Below are 17,452 nucleotides of genomic sequence, written 5' to 3' on the forward strand. Positions count from 1 at the left end.
GCATAACGCATAACGCATAACGCATAACGCATAACGCATAACGCATAACGCATAACGCATAACGCATAACGCATAACGCATAACGCATTACGCATAACGCATAACGCATAACGCATAACGCATAACGCATAACGCATAACGCATAACGCGTAACGCGTGACGCGTTACGCATAACGCATATCGCATAGCGCATGACGCATAACGCTTAACGAATAACGCATAACGCATAACGCATAACGCATAACGCATAACGCATAACGCATAACGCATAACGCATAACGCATAGCGCATAACGCATAACGCATAACGCATAACGCATAACGCATAACGCATAACGCATAACGCATAACGCATAACGCATAACGCATAACGCATAACGCATAACGCATAACGCATAACGCATAACGCATAACGCATAACGCATAACGCATAACGCATAACGCATAACGCATAACGCATAACGCATAACGCATAACGCATAACGCATAACGCATATCGCATAACGCATAACGCTTAACGCATGACGCATAACGCATAACGCATAACGGATAACGCTTGACGCATAACGCATAACGCATAACGCATAACGCATAACGCATAACGCATAACGCATAACGCATAACGCATAACGCATAACGCATAACGCATAACGCATAACGCATAACGCATAACGCATAACGCATAACGCATAACGCATAACGCATAACGCATAACGCATAACGCATAACGCATAACGCATAACGCATAACGCATAACGCATAACGCATAACGCATAACGCATAACGCATAACGCATAACGCATAACGCATAACGCATAACGCATAACGCGTAACGCATAACGCATAACGCATAACGCATAACGCATAACGCTTAACGCATAACGCATAACGCATAACGCATAACGGATAACGCTTGACGCATAACGCATAACGCATAACGCATAACGCATAACGCATAACGCATAACGCATAACGCATAACGCATAACGCATAACGCATAACGCATAACGCATAACGCATAACGCATAACGCATAACGCATAACGCATAACGCATAACGCATAACGCATAACGCATAACGCATAACGCATAACGCATAACGCATAACGCATAACGCATAACGCATAACGCATAACGCATAACGCATAACGCATAACGCATAACGCATAACGCATAACGCATAACGCATAACGCATAACGCATAACGCATAACGCATAACGCATAACGCATAACGCATAACGCATAACGCATAACGCATAACGCATAACGCATAACGCATAACGCATAACGCATAACGCATAACGCATAACGCATAACGCATAACGCATAACGCATAACGCATAACGCGTAACGCATAACGCATAACGCATAACGCATAACGCATAACGCTTAACGCATAACGAATAACGCATAACGCATAACGCATAACGCATAACGCATAACGCATAACGCATAACGCATAACGCATAACGCATAGCGCATAACGCATAACGCATAACGCATAACGCATAACGCATAACGCATAACGCATAACGCATAACGCATAACGCATAACGCATAACGCATAACGCATAACGCATAACGCATAACGCATAACGCATAACGCATAACGCATAACGCATAACGCATAACGCATAACGCATAACGCATAACGCATAACGCATAACGCATAACGCATAACGCATAACGCATAACGCATAACGCATAACGCATAACGCATAACGCGTAACGCATAACGCGTAACGCATAACGCATAACGCATAACGCATAACGCATAACGCTTAACGCATAACGCATAACGCATAACGCATAACGGATAACGCTTGACGCATAACGCATAACGCATAACGCATAACGCATAACGCATAACGCATAACGCATAACGCATAACGCATAACGCATAACGCATAACGCATAACGCATAACGCATAACGCATAACGCATAACGCATAACGCATAACGCATAACGCATAACGCATAACGCATAACGCATAACGCATAACGCATAACGCATAACGCATAACGCATAACTCATAACGCATAACGCATAACGCATAACGCATATCGCATAACGCATAACGCTTAACGCATAACGCATAACGCATAACGCATAACGGATAACGCTTGACGCATAACGCATAACGCATAACGCATAACGCATAACGCATAACGCATAACGCATAACGCATATCGCATAACGCATAACGCATAACGCATAACGCATAACGCATAACGCATTACGCATAACGCATAACGCATAACGCATAACGCATAACGCATAACGCATAACGCATAACGCATAACGCATAACGCATAACGCATAACGCATAACGCATAACGCATAACGCATAACGCATAACGCATAACGCATAACGCATAACGCATAACGCATAACGCATAACGCGTAACGCGTAACGCGTAACGCGTAACGCGTAACGCGAAACGCATAACGCATAACGCATAACGCATAACGCATAACGCATAACGCATAACGCATAACGCATAACGGATAACGCTTGACGCATAACGCATAACGCATAACGCATAACGCATAACGCATAACGCATAACGCATAACGCATAACGCATAACGCATAACGCATAACGCATAACGCATAACGCATAACGCATAACGCATAACGCATAACGCATAACGCATAACGCATAACGCATAACGCATAACGCATAACGCATAACGCATAACGCATAACGCATAACGCATAACGCATAACGCATAACGCATAACGCATAACGCATAACGCATAACGCATAACGCATAACGCATAACGCATAACGCATAACGCATAACGCATAACGCATAACGCATAACGCATAACGCATAACGCATATCGCATAACGCATAACGCATAACGCATAACGCATAACGCATAACGCATAACGCATAACGCATAACGCATAACGCATAACGCATAACGCATAACGCATAACGCTTAACGCATAACGCATAACGCATAACGCATAACGGATAACGCTTGACGCATAACGCATAACGCATAACGCATAACGCATAACGCATAACGCATAACGCATAACGCATAACGCATAACGCATAACGCATAACGCATAACGCATAACGCATAACGCATAACGCATAACGCATAACGCATAACGCATAACGCATAACGCATAACGCATAACGCATAACGCATAACGCATAACGCATAACGCATAACGCATAACGCATAACGCATAACGCTTAACGCATAACGCATAACGCATAACGCATAACGGATAACGCTTGACGCATAACGCATAACGCATAACGCATAACGCATAACGCATAACGCATATCGCATAACGCATAACGCATAACGCATAACGCATAACGCATAACGCATTACGCATAACGCATAACGCATAACGCATAACGCATAACGCATAACGCATAACGCATAACGCATAACGCATAACGCATAACGCATAACGCATAACGCATAACGCATAACGCATAACGCATAACGCATAACGCATAACGCATAACGGATAACGCATAACGCATAACGCATAACGCATAACGCATAACGCATAACGTATATCGCATAACGCATAACGCTTAACGCATAACGCATAACGCATAACGTATAACGGATAACGCATAACGCATAACGCATAACGCATAACGCATAACGCATAACGTATATCGCATAACGCATAACGCTTAACGCATAACGCATAACGCATAACGCATAACGCATAACGCATAACGCATAACGCATAACGCTTAACGCATAACGCATAACGCATAACGCATAACGGATAACGCTTGACGCATAACGCATAACGCATAACGCATAACGCATAACGCATAACGCATAACGCATAACGCATAACGCATAACGCATAACGCATAACGCATAACGCATAACGCATAACGCATAACGCATAACGCATAACGCATAACGCATAACGCATAACGCATAACGCATAACGCATAACGCATAACGCATAACGCATAACTCATAACGCATAACGCATAACGCATAACGCATATCGCATAACGCATAACGCTTAACGCATAACGCATAACGCATAACGCATAACGGATAACGCTTGACGCATATGCATAACGCATAACGCATAACGCATAACGCATAACGCATAACGCATATCGCATAACGCATAACGCATAACGCATAACGCATAACGCATAACGCATTACGCATAACGCATAACGCATAACGCATAACGCATAACGCATAACGCATAACGCATAACGCATAACGCATAACGCATAACGCATAACGCATAACGCATAACGCATAACGCATAACGCATAACGCATAACGGATAACGCATAACGCATAACGCATAACGCATAACGCATAACGGATAACGCATAACGCATAACGCATAACGCATAACGCATAACGCATAACGCATAACGTATATCGCATAACGCATAACGCTTAACGCATAACGCATAACGCATAACGTATAACGGATAACGCATAACGCATAACGCATAACGCATAACGCATAACGCATAACGTATATCGCATAACGCATAACGCTTAACGCATAACGCATAACGCATAACGCATAACGCATAACGCATAACGCATAACGCATAACGCATAACGCATAACGCATAACGCATAACGCATAACGCATAACGCATAACGCATAACGCATAACGCATAACGCATAACGCATAACGCATAACGCATAACGCATAACGCATAACGCATAACGCATAACGCATAACGCATAACGCATAACGCATAACGCATAACGCATAACGCATAACGCATAACGCATAACGGATAACGCTTGACGCATAACGCATAACGCATAACGCATAACGCATAACGCATAACGCATAACGCATAACGCATAACGCATAACGCATAACGCATAACGCATAACGCATAACGCATAACTCATAACGCATAACGCATAACGCATAACGCATATCGCATAACGCATAACGCTTAACGCATAACGCATAACGCATAACGCATAACGGATAACGCTTGACGCATATGCATAACGCATAACGCATAACGCATAACGCATAACGCATATCGCATAACGCATAACGCATAACGCATAACGCATAACGCATAACGCATTACGCATAACGCATAACGCATAACGCATAACGCATAACGCATAACGCATAACGCATAACGCATAACGCATAACGCATAACGCATAACGCATAACGCATAACGCATAACGCATAACGCATAACGCATAACGCATAACGCATAACGCATAACGCATAACGCATAACGCATAACGGATAACGCATAACGCATAACGCATAACGCATAACGCATAACGTATATCGCATAACGCATAACGCTTAACGCATAACGCATAACGCATAACGTATAACGGATAACGCATAACGCATAACGCATAACGCATAACGCATAACGCATAACGTATATCGCATAACGCATAACGCTTAACGCATAACGCATAACGCATAACGCATAACGCATAACGCATAACGCATAACGCATAACGCATAACGCATAACGCATAACGCATAACGCATAACGCATAACGCATAACGCATAACGCATAACGCATAACGCATAACGCATAACGCATAACGCATAACGCATAACGCATAACGCATAACGCATAACGCATAACGCATAACGCATAACGCATAACGCATAACGCATAACGCATAACGCATAACGGATAACGCTTGACGCATAACGCATAACGCATAACGCATAACGCATAACGCATAACGCATAACGCATAACGCATAACGCATAACGCATAACGCATAACGCATTACGCATAACGCATAACGCATAACGCATAACGCATAACGCATAACGCATAACGCATAACGCATAACGCATAACGCATAACGCATAACGCATAACGCATAACGCATAACGCATAACGCATAACGCATAACGCATAACGCATAACGCATAACGCATAACGCATAACGCATAACGCATAACGCATAACGCATAACGCATAACGCATAACGCATAACGCATAACGCATAACGCATAACGCATAGCCCATAACGCATAACGCATAACGCATAACGCATAACGCATAACGCATAACGCTTAACGAATAACGCATAACGCATAAAGCATTACGCATAACGCATAACGCATAACGCATAACGCATAACGCATAACGCATAACGCATAACGCATAACGCATAACGCATAACGCATAACGCATAACGCATAACGCATAACGCATAACGCATAACGCATAACGCATAACGCATAACGCATAACGCATAACGCATAACGCATAACGCATAACGCATAACGCATAACGCATAACGCATAACGCATAACGCATAACGCATAACGCATAACGCATAACGCATAACGCATAACGCATAACGCATAACGCATAACGCATAACGCATAACGCATAACGCATAACGCATAACGCATAACGCATAACGCATATCGCATAACGCATAACGCATAACGCATAACGCATAACGCATAACGCATTACGCATAACGCATAACGCATAACGCATAACGCATAACGCATAACGCATAACGCATAACGCATAACGCATAACGCATAACGCATAACGCATAACGCATAACGCATAACGCATAACGCATAACGCATAACGCATAACGCATAACGCATAACGCATAACGCATAACGCATAACGCATAACGCATAACGCATAACGCATAACGCATAACGCATAACGCATAACGCATATCGCATAACGCATAACGCATAACGCATAACGCATAACGCATAACGCATTACGCATAACGCATAACGCATAACGCATAACGCATAACGCATAACGCATAACGCATAACGCATAACGCATAACGCATAACGCATAACGCATAACGCATAACGCATAACGCATAACGCATAACGCATAACGCATAACGCATAACGCATAACGCATAACGCATAACGCATAACGCATAACGCATAACGCATAACGCATAACGCATAACGCATAACGCATTACGCATAACGCATAACGCATAACGCATAACGCATAACGCATAACGCATAACGCATAACGCATAACGCATAACGCATAACGCATAACGCATAACGCATAACGCATAACGCATAACGCATAACGCATATCGCATAACGCATAACGCTTAACGCATGACGCATAACGCATAACGCATAACGGATAACGCTTGACGCATAACGCATAACGCATAACGCATAACGCATAACGCATAACGCAAAACGCATAACGCATAACGCATAACGCATAACGCATAACGCATTACGCATAACGCATAACGCATAACGCATAACGCATAACGCATAACGCATAACGCATAACGCATAACGCATAACGCATAACGCATAACGCATAACGCATAACGCATAACGCATAACGCATATCGCATAACGCATAACGCTTAACGCATGACGCATAACGCATAACGCATAACGGATAACGCTTGACGCATAACGCATAACGCATAACGCATAACGCATAACGCATAACGCAAAACGCATAACGCATAACGCATAACGCATAACGCATAACGCATTACGCATAACGCATAACGCATAACGCATAACGCATAACGCATAACGCATAACGCATAACGCATAACGCATAACGCATAACGCATAACGCATAACGCATAACGCATAACGCATAACGCATAACGCATAACGCATAACGCATAACGCATAACGCATAACGCATAACGCATAACGCATAACGCATAACGCATAACGCATAACGCATAACGCATAACGCATAACGCATAACGCATAACGCATAACGCATAACGCATAACGCATAACGCATAACGCATAACGCATAACGCATAACGCATAACGCATAACGCATAACGCATAACGCATAACGCATGACGCATAACGCATAACGCATAACGCATAACGCATAACGCATAACGCATAACGCATAACGCATAACGCATAACGCATAACGCATAACGCATAACGCGTAACGCATAACGCATAACGCGTAACGCGTAACGCGTAACGCGTAACGCGAAACGCATAACGCATAACGCATAACGCATAACGCATAACGCATAACGCATAACGCATAACGCATAACGCATAACGCATAACGCATAACGCATAACGCATAACGCATAACGCATAACGCATAACGCATAACGGATAACGCTTGACGCATAACGCATAACGCATAACGCATAACGCATAACGCATAACGCATAACGCATAACGCATAACGCATAACGCATAACGCATAACGCATAACGCATAACGCATAACGCATAACGCATAACGCATAACGCATAACGCATAACGCATAACGCATAACGCATAACGCATAACGCATAACGCATAACGCATAACGCATAACGCATAACGCATAACGCATAACGCATAACGCATAACGCATAACGCATAACGCATAACGCATAACGCATAACGCATAACGCAAAACGCATAACGCTTAACGAATAACGCATAACGCATAACTCATAACGCATAACGCATAACGCATAACGCATAACGCATAACGCATAACGCATAACGCATAACGCATAACGCATAACGCATAACGCATAACGCATAACGCATAACGCATAACGCATAACGCATAACGCATAACGCATAACGCATAACGCATAACGCATAACGCATAACGCATAACGCATAACGCATAACGCATAACGCATAACGCATAACGCATAACGCATAACGCATAACGCATAACGCATAACGCATAACGCATAACGCATAACGCATAACGCATAACGCATAACGCATAACGCATAACGCATAACGCATAACGCATAACGCATAACGCATAACGCATAACGCATAACGCATAACGCATAACGCATAACGCATAACGCATAACGCATAACGCATAACGCATAACGCTTAACGCATAACGCATAACGCATAACGCATAACGGATAACGCTTGACGCATAACGCATAACGCATAACGCATAACGCATAACGCATAACGCATAACGCATAACGCATAACGCATAACGCATAACGCATAACGCATAACGCATTACGCATAACGCATAACGCATAACGCATAACGCATAACGCATAACGCATAACGCATAACGCATAACGCATAACGCATAACGCATAACGCATAACGCATATCGCATAGCGCATGACGCATAACGCTTAACGAATAACGCATAACGCATAACGCATAACGCATAACGCATAACGCATAACGCATAGCGCATAACGCATAACGCATAACGCATAACGCATAACGCATAACGCATAACGCATAACGCATAACGCATAACGCATAACGCATAACGCATAACGCATAACGCATAACGCATAACGCATAACGCATAACGCATAACGCATAACGCATAACGCATAACGCATAACGCATAACGCATAACGCATATCGCATAACGCATAACGCTTAACGCATGACGCATAACGCATAACGCATAACGGATAACGCTTGACGCATAACGCATAACGCATAACGCATAACGCATAACGCATAACGCATAACGCATAACGCATAACGCATAACGCATAACGCATAACGCATAACGCATAACGCATAACGTATAACGCATAACGCATAACGCATAACGCATAACGCATAACGCATAACGCATAACGCATAACGCATAACGCATAACGCATAACGCATAACGCATAACGCATAACGCATAACGCATAACGCATAACGCATAACGCATAACGCATAACGCATAACGCATAACGCATAACTCATAACGCATAACGCATAACGCATAACGCATATCGCATAACGCATAACGCTTAACGCATAACGCATAACGCATAACGCATAACGGATAACGCTTGACGCATATGCATAACGCATAACGCATAACGCATAACGCATAACGCATATCGCATAACGCATAACGCATAACGCATAACGCATAACGCATAACGCATTACGCATAACGCATAACGCATAACGCATAACGCATAACGCATAACGCATAACGCATAACGCATAACGCATAACGCATAACGCATAACGCATAACGCATAACGCATAACGCATAACGCATAACGCATAACGCATAACGCATAACGCATAACGCATAACGCATAACGCATAACGGATAACGCATAACGCATAACGCATAACGCATAACGCATAACGCATAACGTATATCGCATAACGCATAACGCTTAACGCATAACGCATAACGCATAACGTATAACGGATAACGCATAACGCATAACGCATAACGCATAACGCATAACGCATAACGTATATCGCATAACGCATAACGCTTAACGCATAACGCATAACGCATAACGCATAACGCATAACGCATAACGCATAACGCATAACGCATAACGCATAACGCATAACGCATAACGCATAACGCATAACGCATAACGCATAACGCATAACGCATAACGCATAACGCATAACGCATAACGCATAACGCATAACGCATAACGCATAACGCATAACGCATAACGCATAACGCATAACGCATAACGCATAACGGATAACGCTTGACGCATAACGCATAACGCATAACGCATAACGCATAACGCATAACGCATAACGCATAACGCATAACGCATAACGCATAACGCATTACGCATAACGCATAACGCATAACGCATAACGCATAACGCATAACGCATAACGCATAACGCATAACGCATAACGCATAACGCATAACGCATAACGCATAACGCATAACGCATAACGCATAACGCATAACGCATAACGCATAACGCATAACGCATAACGCATAACGCATAACGCATAACGCATAACGCATAACGCATAACGCATAACGCATAACGCATAACGCATAACGCATAACGCATAACGCATAACGCATAACGCATAACGCATAACGCATAACGCATAGCCCATAACGCATAACGCATAACGCATAACGCATAACGCATAACGCATAACGCTTAACGAATAACGCATAACGCATAAAGCATTACGCATAACGCATAACGCATAACGCATAACGCATAACGCATAACGCATAACGCATAACGCATAACGCATAACGCATAACGCATAACGCATAACGCATAACGCATAACGCATAACGCATAACGCATAACGCATAACGCATAACGCATAACGCATAACGCATAACGCATAACGCATAACGCATAACGCATAACGCATAACGCATAACGCATAACGCATAACGCATAACGCATAACGCATAACGCATAACGCATAACGCATAACGCATAACGCATAACGCATATCGCATAACGCATAACGCATAACGCATAACGCATAACGCATAACGCATTACGCATAACGCATAACGCATAACGCATAACGCATAACGCATAACGCATAACGCATAACGCATAACGCATAACGCATAACGCATAACGCATAACGCATAACGCATAACGCATAACGCATAACGCATAACGCATAACGCATAACGCATAACGCATAACGCATAACGCATAACGCATAACGCATAACGCATAACGCATAACGCATAACGCATAACGCATAACGCATATCGCATAACGCATAACGCATAACGCATAACGCATAACGCATAACGCATTACGCATAACGCATAACGCATAACGCATAACGCATAACGCATAACGCATAACGCATAACGCATAACGCATAACGCATAACGCATAACGCATAACGCATAACGCATAACGCATAACGCATAACGCATAACGCATAACGCATAACGCATAACGCATAACGCATAACGCATAACGCATAACGCATAACGCATAACGCATAACGCATAACGCATAACGCATTACGCATAACGCATAACGCATAACGCATAACGCATAACGCATAACGCATAACGCATAACGCATAACGCATAACGCATAACGCATAACGCATAACGCATAACGCATATCGCATAACGCATAACGCTTAACGCATGACGCATAACGCATAACGCATAACGGATAACGCTTGACGCATAACGCATAACGCATAACGCATAACGCATAACGCATAACGCAAAACGCATAACGCATAACGCATAACGCATAACGCATAACGCATTACGCATAACGCATAACGCATAACGCATAACGCATAACGCATAACGCATAACGCATAACGCATAACGCATAACGCATAACGCATAACGCATAACGCATAACGCATAACGCATAACGCATAACGCATATCGCATAACGCATAACGCTTAACGCATGACGCATAACGCATAACGCATAACGGATAACGCTTGACGCATAACGCATAACGCATAACGCATAACGCATAACGCATAACGCAAAACGCATAACGCATAACGCATAACGCATAACGCATAACGCATTACGCATAACGCATAACGCATAACGCATAACGCATAACGCATAACGCATAACGCATAACGCATAACGCATAACGCATAACGCATAACGCATAACGCATAACGCATAACGCATAACGCATAACGCATAACGCATAACGCATAACGCATAACGCATAACGCATAACGCATAACGCATAACGCATAACGCATAACGCATAACGCATAACGCATAACGCATAACGCATAACGCATAACGCATAACGCATAACGCATAACGCATAACGCATAACGCATAGCCCATAACGCATAACGCATAACGCATAACGCATAACGCATAACGCATAACGCATAACGCTTAACGAATAACGCATAACGCATAAAGCATTACGCATAACGCATAACGCATAACGCATAACGCATAACGCATAACGCATAACGCATAACGCATAACGCATAACGCATAACGCATAACGCATAACGCATAACGCATAACGCATAACGCATAACGCATAACGCATAACGCATAACGCATAACGCATAACGCATAACGCATAACGCATAACGCATAACGCATAACGCATAACGCATAACGCATGACGCATAACGCATAACGCATAACGCATAACGCATAACGCATAACGCATAACGCATAACGCATAACGCATAACGCATAACGCATAACGCATAACGCGTAACGCATAACGCATAACGCGTAACGCGTAACGCGTAACGCGTAACGCGAAACGCATAACGCATAACGCATAACGCATAACGCATAACGCATAACGCATAACGCATAACGCATAACGCATAACGCATAACGCATAACGCATAACGCATAACGGATAACGCTTGACGCATAACGCATAACGCATAACGCATAACGCATAACGCATAACGCATAACGCATAACGCATAACGCATAACGCATAACGCATAACGCATAACGCATAACGCATAACGCATAACGCATAACGCATAACGCATAACGCATAACGCATAACGCATAACGCATAACGCATAACGCATAACGCATAACGCATAACGCATAACGCATAACGCATAACGCATAACGCATAACGCATAACGCATAACGCATAACGCATAACGCATAACGCATAACGCATAACGCATAACGCAAAACGCATAACGCTTAACGAATAACGCATAACGCATAACTCATAACGCATAACGCATAACGCATAACGCATAACGCATAACGCATAACGCATAACGCATAACGCATAACGCATAACGCATAACGCATAACGCATAACGCATAACGCATAACGCATAACGCATAACGCATAACGCATAACGCATAACGCATAACGCATAACGCATAACGCATAACGCATAACGCATAACGCATAACGCATAACGCATAACGCATAACGCATAACGCATAACGCATAACGCATAACGCATAACGCATAACGCATAACGCATAACGCATAACGCATAACGCATAACGCATAACGCATAACGCATAACGCATAACGCATAACGCATAACGCATAACGCATAACGCATAACGCATAACGCATAACGCATAACGCATAACGCATAACGCATAACGCATAACGCATTACGCATAACGCATAACGCATAACGCATAACGCATAACGCATAACGCATAACGCATAACGCATAACGCGTAACGCGTGACGCGTTACGCATAACGCATATCGCATAGCGCATGACGCATAACGCTTAACGAATAACGCATAACGCATAACGCATAACGCATAACGCATAACGCATAACGCATAGCGCATAACGCATAACGCATAACGCATAACGCATAACGCATAACGCATAACGCATAACGCATAACGCATAACGCATAACGCATAACGCATAACGCATAACGCATAACGCATAACGCATAACGCATAACGCATAACGCATAACGCATAACGCATAACGCATATCGCATAACGCATAACGCTTAACGCATGACGCATAACGCATAACGCATAACGGATAACGCTTGACGCATAACGCATAACGCATAACGCATAACGCATAACGCATAACGCATAACGCATAACGCATAACGCATAACGCATAACGCATAACGCATAACGCATAACGCATAACGCATAACGCATAACGCATAACGTATAACGCATAACGCATAACGCATAACGCATAACGCATAACGCATAACGCATAACGCATAACGCATAACGCATAACGCATAACGCATAACGCATAACGCATAACGCATAACGCATAACGCATAACGCATAACGCATAACGCATAACGGATAACGCTTGACGCATAACTCATAACGCATAACGCATAACGCATAACGCATATCGCATAACGCATAACGCTTAACGCATAACGCATAACGCATAACGCATAACGGATAACGCTTGACGCATAACGCATAACGCATAACGCATAACGCATAACGCATAACGCATAACGCATAACGCATAACGCATAACGCATAACGCATAACGCATAACGCATAACGCATAACGCATAACGCATAACGCATAACGCATAACGCATAACGCATAACGCATAACGCATAACGCATAACGCATAACGCATAACGCATAACGCATAACGCATAACGCATAACGCATATCGCATAACGCATAACGCTTAACGCATAACGCATAACGCATAACGCATAACGGATAACGCTTGACGCATAACGCATAACGCATAACGCATAACGCATAACGCATATCGCATAACGCATAACGCATAACGCATAACGCATAACGCATAACGCATTACGCATAACGCATAACGCATAACGCATAACGCATAACGCATAACGCATAACGCATAACGCATAACGCATAACGCATAACGCATAACGCATAACGCATAACGCATAACGCATAACGCATAACGGATAACGCATAACGCATAACGCATAACGCATAACGCATAACGCATAACGTATATCGCATAACGCATAACGCTTAACGCAGAACGCATAACGCATAACGTATAACGGATAACGCATAACGCATAACGCATAACGCATAACGCATAACGCATAACGTATATCGCATAACGCATAACGCTTAACGCATAACGCATAACGCATAACGTATAACGGATAACGCATAACGCATAACGCATAACGCATAACGCATAACGCATAACGCATAACGCATAACGCATAACGCATAACGCATAACGCATAACGCATAACGCATAACGCATAACGCATAACGCATAACGCATAACGCATAACGCATAACGCATAACGCATAACGCATAACGCATAACGCATAACGCATAACGCATAACGCATAACGCATAACGCATAACGCATAACGCATAACGCATAACGCATAACGCATATCGCATAACGCATAACGCATAACGCATAACGCATAACGCATAACGCATAACGCATAACTCATAACGCATAACGCATAACGCATAACGCATAACGGATAACGCTTGACGCATAACTCATAACGCATAACGCATAACGCATAACGCATATCGCATAACGCATAACGCTTAACGCATAACGCATAACGCATAACGCATAACGCATAACGCATAACGCATAACGCATAACGCATAACGCATAACGCATAACGCATAACGCATAACGCATAACGCATAACGCATAACGCATAACGCATAACGCATAACGCATAACGCATAACGCATAACGCATAACGCATAACGCATAACGCATAACGCATAACGCTTAACGCATGACGCATAACGCATAACGCATAACGGATAACGCTTGACGCATAACGCATAACGCATAACGCATAACGCATAACGCATAACGCATAACGCATAACGCATAACGCATAACGCATAACGCATAACGCATAACGCATAACGCATAACGCATAACGCATAACGCATAACGCATAACGCATAACGCATAACGCATAACGCATAACGCATAACGCATAACGCATAACGCATAACGCATAACGCATAACGCATAACGCATAACGCATAACGCATAACGCATAACGCATAACGCATAACGCATAACGCATAACGCATAACGCATAACGCATAACGCATAACGCATAACGCATAACGCATAACGCATAACGCATAACGCATAACGCATAACGCATAACGCATAACGCATAACGCATAACGCATAACGCATAACGCATAACGCATAACGCATAACGCATAACGCATAACGCATAACGCATAACGCATAACGCATAACGCATAACGCATAACGCATAACGCATAACGCATAACGCATAACGCATAACGCATAACGCATAACGCAAAACGCATAACGCTTAACGAATAACGCATAACGCATAACTCATAACGCATAACGCATAACGCATAACGCATAACGCATAACGCATAACGCATAACGCATAACGCATAACGCATAACGCATAACGCATAACGCATAACGCATAACGCATAACGCATAACGCATAACGCATAACGCATAACGCATAACGCATAACGCATAACGCATAACGCATAACGCATAACGCATAACGCATAACGCATAACGCATAACGCATAACGCATAACGCATAACGCATAACGCATAACGCATAACGCATAACGCATAACGCATAACGCATAACGCATAACGCATAACGCATAACGCATAACGCATAACGCATAACGCATAACGCATAACGCATAACGCATAACGCATAACGCATAACGCATAACGCATAACGCATAACGCATAACGCATAACGCATAACGCATAACGCATAACGCATAACGCATAACGCATAACGCATAACGCATAACGCATAACGCATAACGCATAACGCATAACGCATAACGCATAACGCATAACGCATAACGCATAACGCATAACGCATAACGCATAACGCATAACGCATAACGCATAACGCATAACGCATAACGCATAACGCATAACGCATAACGCATAACGCATAACGCATAACGCATAACGCAAAACGCATAACGCTTAACGAATAACGCATAACGCATAACTCATAACGCATATCGCATAACGCATAACGCATAACGCATAACGCATAACGCATAACGCATAACGCATAACGCATAACGCATAACGCATAACGCATAACGCATAACGCATAACGCATAACGCATAACTCATAACGCATAACGCATAACGCATAACGCATATCGCATAACGCATAACGCTTAACGCATGACGCATAACGCATAACGCATAACGGATAACGCTT

The sequence above is a fragment of the Lasioglossum baleicum genome, unplaced genomic scaffold, assembly GCF_051020765.1.
Source record: "Lasioglossum baleicum unplaced genomic scaffold, iyLasBale1 scaffold0023, whole genome shotgun sequence".
NCBI classification, from domain to species: Eukaryota; Metazoa; Arthropoda; class Insecta; order Hymenoptera; family Halictidae; genus Lasioglossum; species Lasioglossum baleicum.